Here is an 11027-nt window from a genome sequence, read left to right as displayed (position 1 = left end):
GTGTCTCTATGAATTTGACTACATTATATACTTGATGTAGGTGGAATCATAGAGCATTTGTCTTTTTGTAATTGGCCTATTTCACAATGTCCTCAAGGTTCACCCATGTTACAGTATGTGTCAGAATTTCCTTCCTTTTGAAGGCTGAGTAATATTCTATTGTATGCATATACCACATTTTGTGTATCCATTCACCCTTCAGTGGACACTTGGCTTGCTTCCGCCTTTTATTTTTATTTTTTATTTATTTTTTAATTTTTTTATTTGAGTGAGCACAAGCAGGGGGAGCAGCAGAGGGAGAGGGAGAAGCAGGCTCCCAGCTGAGCAGGTAGCCCGATGTGGGGCTCGATCCCAGGACCCTGAGATCATGACCTGAGCCAAAGACAGACACTTAACCGACTGAGCCAACCAGGCTCCCCACTTCCACCTTTTAGCTATTGTGAACAATGCTGCTCTGGACCTAGGTGGACAAATATATGTTTAAGTCCCTGTTTTCAATTCTTTGGGGTATATCACAAGAAGTGGAGTTGTTGGATCATATGCTAATTCGATGTTTAATTTTTTGAGGAACTGCCATACTGTTTTCCATAGTGGCTACACCATTTTACATTCCAGCAGTGCACAAGGTTTCTAATTTCTCCACATCCTCTCCAACAGTTGTTGTCTTCTGTATTTTTTATAATAGCTATCCTAATGGGTGTTAGGTGGTATCTCATTGTAATTTTGACTTGTATTTCCCTAATAATTGGTGATGTTGAGGTCAAATCCTGGTTTTTAACACCATCTATGTAACTAGCTATTACTTCACAGATCTTCTCTCTTTCAGAATCTGGAAGGGTATGAAAGCATAGTCTGTGTCCCTGTTATATTTAATTTCTTTCTAAGGTTTTCAGGATCTTTTGCTATCTATTTCATGTTTCCTTGCTTTTTTTTTTTTTTAAGTACTCTTTCACCTTATCCTCTAGGGAGGAGAGGATGTCTCAAAGATATCAGCAGGTACTAGAACATTCATTGCTACAACAAGAGGTACAGTCCACCTTTTAATTTTTTAATTTTTTATTTTTTTTAAATTTCCTTTTATTATGTTATGTTAATCACCATACATTACATCATTAGTTTTTGATGTACTGTTCCATGATTCATTGTTTCTGTATAACACCCAGTGCTCCATGCAGAATGTGCCCTCTTTAATACCCATCACCAGGCTAACCCATCCCCCCCAACCCCTCCCCTCTAGAACCCTCAGTTTGTTTTTCAGAGTCCATCGTCTCTCATGGTTCGTCTCCCCTTCCGATTCCCCCCCTTCATTCTTCACCTCCTGCTATCTTCTTCTTCTTCTTTTTTTAACGTATAATGTATTATTTGTTTCAGAGGTACAGATCTGTGATTCAACAGTCTTACACAATTCACAGCACTCACCATAGCGCATACCCTCCCCAATGTCTAAAACCCAGCCACCCTCAGTTTGTTTCCTGAGACTAAGAATTCCTCATATCAGTGAGATCATATGATACATGTCTTTCTCTGATTGACTTATTTCGCTCAGCACAATACCCTCCAGTTCCATCCATGTCGTTGCAAATGGCAAGATTTCATTCTTTTTGATGGCTGCATAATATTCCATTCTATATATACCACCTCTTCTTTATCCATTCATCTGTCGATGGACATCTTGGCTCTTTCCACAGTTTGGCTATTGTGGACATTGCTGCTATAAACATCAGGGTGCACGTACCCCTTTGGATCCCTATATTCATATCTTTGGGGTAAATACCCAGTGGTGCAATTGCTGGATCATATGGTAGCTCTATTTTCAACTTTTTGAGGAACCTCCATACTGTTTTTCAGAGTGGCTGCACCAGCTTGCATTCCCACCAACAGTGTAGGAGGGTTCCCCTTTCTCCGCATCCCCGCCAACATCTGTCATTTCCTGACTTGTTAATTTTAGCCATTCTGACTGGTGTGAGGTGGTATCTCATTGAGGTTGTGATTGGGATTTCCCTGATGCCGAGTGATGTTGAGCACTTTTTCATGTGTCTGTTGGCCATTTGGATGTCTTCTTTGGAAAAATGTCTGTTCATGTCTTCTGCTCATTTCTTGATTGGATTATTTGTTCTTTTGGTGTTGAGTTTGATAAGTTCTTTATAGATTTTGGATACTAGCCCTTTATCTGATATATCATTTGCAAATATCTTCTCCCATTCTGTTGGTTGTCTTTTGGTTTTGTTGACTGTTTCCTTTGCTGTGCAAAAGCTTTTTATCTTGATGAAGTCCCAATAGTTCATTTTTGCCTTTGCTTCCCTTGCCTTTGGCGATGTTTCTAGGAAGAAGTTGCTGCGGCTGAGGTCGAAGAGGTTGCTGCCTGAGCTCTCCTTTAGGATTTTGATGGACTCCTGTCTCACATTGAGGTCTTTCAACCATTTGGAGTCTATTTTTGTGTGTGGTGTAAGGAAACGGTCCAGTATCATTCTTCTGCATGTGGCTGTCCAATTTTCCCAACACCATTTGTTGAAGAGACTGTCTTTTCTTCATTGGACATTCTTTCCTGCTTTGTCGAAGGTTAGTTGGCCATAGAGGTGAGGGTCCATTTCTGGGCTCTCTATTCTGTTCCATTGATCTATGTGTCTGTTTTTGTGCCAATACCATACTGTCTTGGTGATGACAGCTTTGTAATAGAGCTTGAAGTCCGGCATTGTGATGCCACCTGCTTTGCTTTTCTTTTTCAACATTCCTCTGGCTATTCGGGATCTTTTCTGGTTCCATACAAATTTTAGGATTATTTGTTCCATTTCTTTGAAAAAAGTGGATGGTATTTTGATGGGGATTGCATTGAATGTGTAGATTCCTCTAGGTAGCATTGACATCTTTGTTTGTTCATATTTGTTCTTCCAATCCATGAGCATGGAACGTTTTTCCATTTCTTTGTGTCTTCCTCAATTTCTTTCATGAGTATTCTATAGTTTTCTGAGTACAGATTCTTTGCCTCTTTGGTTAGATTTATTCCTAGGTATCTTATGGTTTTGGGTGCAATTGTAAATGGGATCAAATCCTTAATTTCTCTTTCTTCTGTCTTGTTTTTGGTGTGTAGGAATGCCACTGATTTCTGTGCATTGATTTTATATCCTGCCACTTTACTGAATTCCTGTATGAGTTCTAGCAGTTTTTGGGTGGAGTCTTTTGGGTTTTCCACATAAAGTATCATATCATCTGCAAAGAGTGAGAGTTTGACTTCTTCTTTGCTGATTCGGATGCCTTTTATTTCTTTTTGTTGTCTGATTGCTGTGGCTTGGACTTCTAATACCATGTTGAATAGCAGTGGTGATAGTGGACATCCCTGCCATGTTCCTGACCTTAGGGGGAAAGCTCTGTTTTTCCCCATTGAGAATGATATTCGCTGTGGGTTTTTCATAGATGGCTTTTATGATCTTGAGGTATGTACACTCTATGACTATACTCTGAAGAGTTTTGATCAAGAAAGGATGCTGTACTTTGTCAAATGCTTTTTCTGCATCTATTGAGAGGATCATATGGTTCTTGTTCTTTCTTTTATTAATGTATTGTATCACATTGATTGATTTGCGGATGTTGAAACAACCTTGCAGCCCAGAGATAAATCCCACTTGGTCGTGGTGAATAATCCTTTCAATGTACTGTTGTATCCTATTGGCTAGTATTTTTTTAAATTCTATTATGTTATGTTAGTCATCGTAAAATACATCATTAGTTTTTGATGTGGTGATCCACGATCCATTGTTTTCTTATAACACCCAGTGCTCCATGCAATACATGCCCTCCTTAATACCCATCACTGGGCTAACCCATCCCCCCTCCCCCTCCCCTCTAAAACCCTCTTTGTCTCTCAGAGTCCATAGTCTCTCATGGTTCATTTTTCCCTCCAATCCCCCCCCCCATTTTTCCCTTCCTTCTCCTAATGTCCTCCCTGCTATTCCCTACATTCCACAAATAAGTGAAACCATATGATAATTGACTTTCTCTGCTTGACTTATTTCACTTAGCATAATCTCTTCCAGTCCCATCCATGTGGATGTAAAAGTTGGGTATTCATCCTTTCTGATGGCTGAGTCATATTCCATTGTATATATGGACCACATCTTCTTTATCCATTCATCTGTTGAAGGGCATCTTGGCTCTTTCCACAGTTTGGCTATTGCGGACATTGCTGCTATGAACATTGGGGTGCATATGGCCCTTCTTTTCACTACATCTGTGTCTTTGGGGTAAATACCCAGGAGTGCAATTGCTGGGTCATAGGGTAGCTTTATTTTAAATTTTTTGAGGCACCTCCACACTGTTTTCCAAAGTGGCTGTACCAACTTGCATTCCCACCAACAGTATAAGAGGGTTCCCCTTTCTCCACAACCTCTCCAACATTTGTTGTTTCTTTCCCTGTCCATTTTTGCCATTCTGACTGGTATAAGGTGGTATCTCAATGTGGTTTTGATTTGGATTTCCCTGATGGCTAAGGATGATGAACATTTTTTCATGTGTCTGTTAGCCATTTGTATGTCTTCCTCAGAGAAGTGTCTTTTCATATCTTCTGCCCACTTTTTGACTTGATTATTTGTTTTTTGGGTGTTGAGTTTGACAAGTTCTTTATAGATCTTGGATACCAGCCCTTTATCTGTAGTGTCATTTGCAAATATCTTCTCCAATTCTGTGGGTTGCCTCTTTGTTTTGTTGACTGTTTCCTTTGCTGTGCAAAGCTTTTTATCTTGATGAAGTCCCAAAAGTTCATTTTTGCTTTTGTTTCACTAGCTTTTGGAGATATATCTTGAAAGAAGTTGCTGTGGCCGATGTCAAAGAGGTTACTGCCTATGTTCTCTTCTAGGATTTTGATGGCTTCCTGTCTCACATTGAGGTCTTTCATCCACTTTGAGTTTATCTTTGTGAATGGTGTTAGAGAATGGTCAAGTTTCATTCTTCTGCATGTGGCTGTCCAATTTTCCCAGCACCATTTATTGAAGAGACTGTCTTTTCTCCATTGCATGTTTTTTCCTGCTTTGTCAAAGATTATTTGACCATAGAGTTGAGGGTCCATATCTGGGCTCTCTATTCTGTTCCATCGGCCTGTATGTCTGTTTTTGTGCCAGTACCATGCTGTCTTGGTGATCACAGCTTTGTAATATAGCTTGAAATCGGGCAACGTGATGCCCCCAGCTTTGTTTTTCTTTTTCAACACCTCCTTGGCGATTCGGGGTCTTTTCTGATTCCATACAAATTTTAGGATTGTTTGTTCCAGCACTTTAAAAAATGTCGTTGGAATTTTGATCGGGATGGCATTGAAGGTATAGATTGCTCTGGGTAGCATAGACATTTTAACAATGTTTATTCTTCCGATCCATGAGCATGGAATATTTTTCCATCTTTTTGTGTCTTCTTCAATTTCTTTCATGAGTGCTCTGTAGTTTCTAGAGTATAGATCCTTTACCTCTTTGGTTAGGTTTATTCCGAGGTATCTTATGGTTTTTGGTGCTATTGTAAATGGAATCGTTTCTCTAATTTCTCTTTCTACAGTTGTGTTGTTAGTATATAAGACAGCAACTGATTTCTGTGCATTGATTTTGTATCCTGCCACATTACTGAATTGCTGTATGAGTTCTAGTAATTTTGGGGTGGAGTCTTTTGGGTTTTCCACAGAAAGTATCACATCGTCTGCGAAAAGAGAGAGTTTGACTTCTTCTTTGCCAATTTGAATACCTTTTATTTCTTTTTGTTGTCTGATTGCTGTTGCTAGGACTTCTAGTACTATGTTGAACAATAGTGGTGAAAGTGGGCATCCTTAACGTGTTCCTGATCTTAAGGGAAAGGCTCTCAGCTTTTCTCCATTGAGGATGATATTCGCCGTGGGTTTTTCATAGATGGATTTTATGAGCTTGAGGAATGTTCCCTCTATCCCTATACTCTGGAGAGTTTCAATCAGGAAAGGATGTTGTATTTTGTCAAATGCTTTTTCTGCATCAATTGAGAGGACCATATGGTTCTTCTCCCTCCTCTTATTAATGTGTTCTATCACATTGATTGATTTGAGAATGTTGAACCACCCTTGCATCCTGGGGATAAATCCCACTTGGTCGTGGTGGATGATCCTTTTAATGTATTGTTGGATGCTATTAGCTAGGATTTTGTTGAGGATTTTGGAATCCATATTCATTAGGGATATCGGTCTGAAATTCTCCCTTTTGATGGGGTCTTTGCCTGGTTTGGGGATTAAGGTAATGCTGGCCTCATAGAATGAGTTTGGAGTTTTCCTTCTGTTTCTATTTTTTGAAACAGCTTCAGGAGAATAGGTATTATTTCTGCTTTGAATGTTTGGTAGAATTCCCCAGGGAATCCATCAGGCCCTGGACTCTTGTTTTTTGGGAGGTTTTGGATCACTGCTTCAATCTCGTTACTGGTTATTGGCCTATTCAGGTTGTCAATTTCTTCCTGTTTCAGTCTTGGCAGCTTATAGGTTTCCAGGAAGGCCTCCATTTCATCCAGATTGCTCAGTTTATTGGTATATAGTTGTTGATAATAATTTCTAATAATTGTTTCTATTTCCTTGGTGTTAGTTGTTATCTCTCCCCTTTCATTCATAATTTTATTAATTTGGGTCCTTTCTCTTTTCTTTTGGGTAAGTCTGGCCAGAGGTTTATCGATCTTATTAATTGTTTCAAAGAACCAATTTCTAGTTTCGTTGATCTGATCTACTGTGTTTCTGGTTTCTAATTCATTGATTTCTGCTCTAATTTTAGTTATTTCTCTTCTAATGCGTGGCTTAGGCATCGCTTGTTGCCTTTTCTCTAGTTCTTTAAGGTGTAGACTTAGTTGGTGAATTTGGGATTTTTCTATTTTTTGGAGTGAGGCTTGGATGGCTATGTATTTCCCCCTTAGGACCACCTTTGCAGTATCCCATAGGTTTTGGACTGATGTGTTTTCATTCTTATTGGTTTCCATGAATTGTTTAAGTTCTTCTTTAATTTCCTGGTTGACCCAAACATTCTTGAGCACAGTGGTTTTTAGCTTCCAAGTGTTTGAATTTCTGCCAAATTTTTTTTTGTGATTGAGTTCCAGGTTTAAAGCATTGTGGTCTGAGAATATGCAGGGAATAATCTCAATCTTTTGGTATCGGTTGAGACCTGATTTGTGACCCAGTATGTGGTCTATTCTGGAGAAAGTTCCATGTGTGCTCGAGAAGAATGAGTATTCTGTTGTTTTAGGGTGGAATGTTCTGTAAATATCTATGAGGTCCATCTGGTCCAGTGTATCATTCAAAGCTCTTGTTTCCTTGCTGATTTTCTGCTTAGATGATCTGTCCATTGCTGAGAGTGGAGTATTGAGGTCTCCTACACTTAACGTATTGTTATCAATATGACTCTATTTTGGTTAATAGTTGGCTTATGTATATGGCTGCTCCCATGTTGGGGGCATAGATATTTACAAGTGTTAGATCTTCTTGTTGGATAGGCCCTTTAAGAATGATATACTGTCCTTCTGTGTCTCTAATTACAGACTTTAGTTTAAAATCTAATTTGTCTGATATAAGAATTGCTACCCCAGCTTTCTTTTGAGGTCCGCTGGCATGGAAGATGGATCTCCATCCCTTCACTTTCAGTCTGGATATACCTTTAGGTTCCAAATGAGTCTCTTATAGACAGCATATGGTAGGGTCCTGTCTTTTTATCCAATCTGCAACCCTGTGCCATTTTATGAGAGCATTTACGCCATTCACGTTGAGAGTGATTATTGAAAGATATGAATAAATTGTCATCATGTTGCCTGTGAAGATGTTGTTTTTATAGATTGTCCCTGTAAATTTCTGTTGTAGATCACTCTTGGGGTCTTTCTCCTTTTATAGAACCCCCCTTAATACTTCTTGCAGGGTCGGCTTAGTGGTCACATATTCTTTCAACTTCTGCCGGTCGTGGAAGCTCTGCATCTCTCCATCCATTCTAAATGAAAGCCTTGCCGGATAAAGTATTCTTGGCTGCATGTTCTTCTCATTTAGTACCCTGAATATGTCTTGCCAGGCCTTTCTGGCTTGCCAGGTCTCTGTGGATAGGTCTGATGTTATTCTGATGTTCCTCCCTTTGTACGTAAGGAATCTCTTCCCCCTAACTGCCCTTAAGATGGTTTCCTTGGTTCTAAGATTTGCGAGTTTTACCATTACATGTCGGGGTGTTGGCCTGTTTTCCTTGATCTTGGGAGGGGTCCTCTCTGCCTCTAGGACACGAATGTTTGTTTCATTCCCCAGATTAGGGAAGTTCTCAGCTACGATTTGTTCAAATACATCTTCTAGTCCTCTCTCTCTCTCCACTCTCTCCGGGATTCCAATTATTCTGACATTGGAACGCTTCATGGTGTCACTTATTTCTCTGATTCTATTTTTATGGATTCTGAGTTGTTTTTCCCTGGCCTCCTCTTTTCCCTTTTTATCTATTATATTGTCTTCCAGGTCGCTTATTCGTTCTTCTGCCTCAGTTACCCTAGCTGTTAGATTATCTAGATTGGATTGGATCTCATTGATAGCATTTTTAAGTTCTGCCAATTCAGCTTTCATATCTGCCCTTAGAGACTCTATGTTGTCATTAATTGATTTCTCCATTCTAGCCACTCTCTTCAGAATTGCTAGCCTGAATTCCATCTCCAACATCTTGGTTATAATCTGCATCCATTTGTAAATCTGCAGCATAAGTCATGATCTCTGAGTCTTTTCTATTTTGGGGGTTCCTCCTCCTAGTCATTCTGTTGATGGGTGTTTGAGGGAATGTATAGAGTCCAAATTATTGAGCAGAACCCAAGCAAGATGCACCTGTTTTCTTGGGACCTTAGGGCTGCTGGCCTCTTGTTTTCCCAGCCTGTCTTCTGCAGGAGGGGCCTGCCGCTGTTACTCAGGCAACCCTGTTTGGGCGGAGTTGCCCTGCCCCCCTGTGGCGGGTGATGGGCTCAGCGGGAATCAGTTTTTGGGGCTTCTGTTCTCTGGCGGCTTTCCCTGGCAGCTTTCCGCATCTCTTCCGCGAGTCAGAACAGAAGAGACCATTTCCAACCCTCTGCCTCAGAGCAGAGAGATCGCAGTCTGTTCTTCAGTGAGCTCTCCAGGCCACACCATCTCCGTTTCTGTCCCTGCTGCTATAAACTGCAGCGGCCTGGGTTGTGCGCCCCTCCGCAGAGCCCCCAGTCCTGCCTCCATGTAGGGGCACTTCTCTGCCCTTTGTGCTTCTAAAACAGCCAGCCGCTCCCAGTTCGAACAGGACCCCGCTGCTCCGGGTTTCCGTCCGGGGGCTGCAGTTCACAGGCGTGACCCCGCCACTCCAGGTTTCCGCCTGGGGGGCTGCCCTAAGGTCCTTTCCCCACCGCTACCGGTCTGCGAGTCTGTGCCCGTCCCCAGCATGCGAGGCTGTCGCTCACCGGCGGTGTAGGATCCCCACGGCCAGGCACCCTCCCGCTGCCGTTTATCCTGCTATATCTGCCCGTGGAATCACGGCTCCCTGCTTCGTACCTCAAAACCAACCACCTGCGATATTCTGCTTGCAGAGATCCAGATCTTCTTTCATCTCAGGCTGGTTTCCTTATTGGCTAGTATTCTGGTGAGAATTCTTGCATCCATGTTCATCAAGGATATTGGTCTGTAATTCTCCTTTTTGATGGGGTCTTTGTCTGGTTTTGGGATCAAGGTAATGGTGGCCTCATAAAACGAGTTTGGAAGTTTTCCTTCCATTTCTATTTTTTGGAATAGTTTCAGAAGAATAGGTATTCATTCTTCTTTAAATGTTTGGTAGAATTCCCCTGGGAAGCCGTCTGGCCCTGGGCTTTTGTTTGTTGGGAGATTTTTGATGACTGCTTCCATTATCTTAGGGGTTATAAGTCTGTTCAGGTTTTCTATTTCTTCCTGGTTCAGTTTTGGTAGTTGATACATCTCTAGGAATGCATCCATTTCTTCCAGATTATCTAATTTGCTGGCATATAGTTGCTCATAATATGTTCTTATAATTGTTTGAATGTCTTTGGTGTTGGTTGTGATCTCTCCTCTTTCATTTATGATTTTGTTTGAGTCATTTCTCTTTTGTTTTTGAATAGTCTGGCCAGGGGTTTATCAATCTTATTGATTCTTTCAAAGAACCAGCTCCTAGTTTCATTGATCTGTTCTACTGTTCTTTTGGTTTCTATTTCATTGATTTCTGCTCTAATCTTTATTATTTCTCTTCTCCTGCTGGGTTTAGGCTTTATTTGCTGTTCTTTCTCCAGCTCCTTTAGGTATAGGGTTAGGTTGTGTATTTGAGACCTTTCTTGTTTCTTGAGAAAGGCTTGTATTGCTATATACTTTCCTCTTAGGAACGCCTTTGCTGCATCCCAAAGATTTTGAACAGTTGTGTTTTCATTTTCATTTGTTTCCATGAATTTTTTTAAATTCTTCTTTAATTTCCTGGTTGACCCATTCATTCTTTAGTGGGATGCTCTTTAGCCTCCATGTTTTTGAGTTCCTTCTGACTTTCCTCTTGTGATTGAGTTCTAGTTTCAAAGCATTGTGGTCTTAAAATAGGCAGGGAATGATCCCAATCTTTTGGTACTGGTTGAGAGCTGATTTGTGACCTAGGATGTGATCTATTCTGGAGAATGTTCCATGGGCACTAGAGAAGAATGTGTATTCTGTTGCTTTGGGATGGAATGTTCTGAATATATCTGTGAAGTCCATTTGGTCCAGTGTGTCATTTAAAGTCTTTATTTCCTTGTTGATCTTTTGCTTAGATGATCTGTCCATTTCAGTGAAGGGGGTGTTAACGTTCCCCACTATTATTGTATTGTTGTCAATGTGTTTCTTTGCTTTTTTTATTAATTGCCTTATATAATTGGCTGCTCCCATGTTAGGGGCATAGATATTTACAGTTGTTAGATCTTCTTGTGGGATAGACCCTTTAAGTAGGATAGAGTGTCCTTCCTCATCTCTTATTACAGTCTGTGGTTTAAAATCTAATTTGTGTAATATAAGGATTGCCACCCCAGCTTTCTTTTGGTGTCCATTAGCATGG

Source organism: Phoca vitulina, unplaced genomic scaffold (genome assembly GCF_004348235.1).
Source record: "Phoca vitulina isolate PV1807 unplaced genomic scaffold, GSC_HSeal_1.0 scaffold51, whole genome shotgun sequence".
NCBI classification, from domain to species: domain Eukaryota; kingdom Metazoa; phylum Chordata; class Mammalia; order Carnivora; family Phocidae; genus Phoca; species Phoca vitulina.
This window is presented reverse-complemented; position numbering follows the sequence as displayed.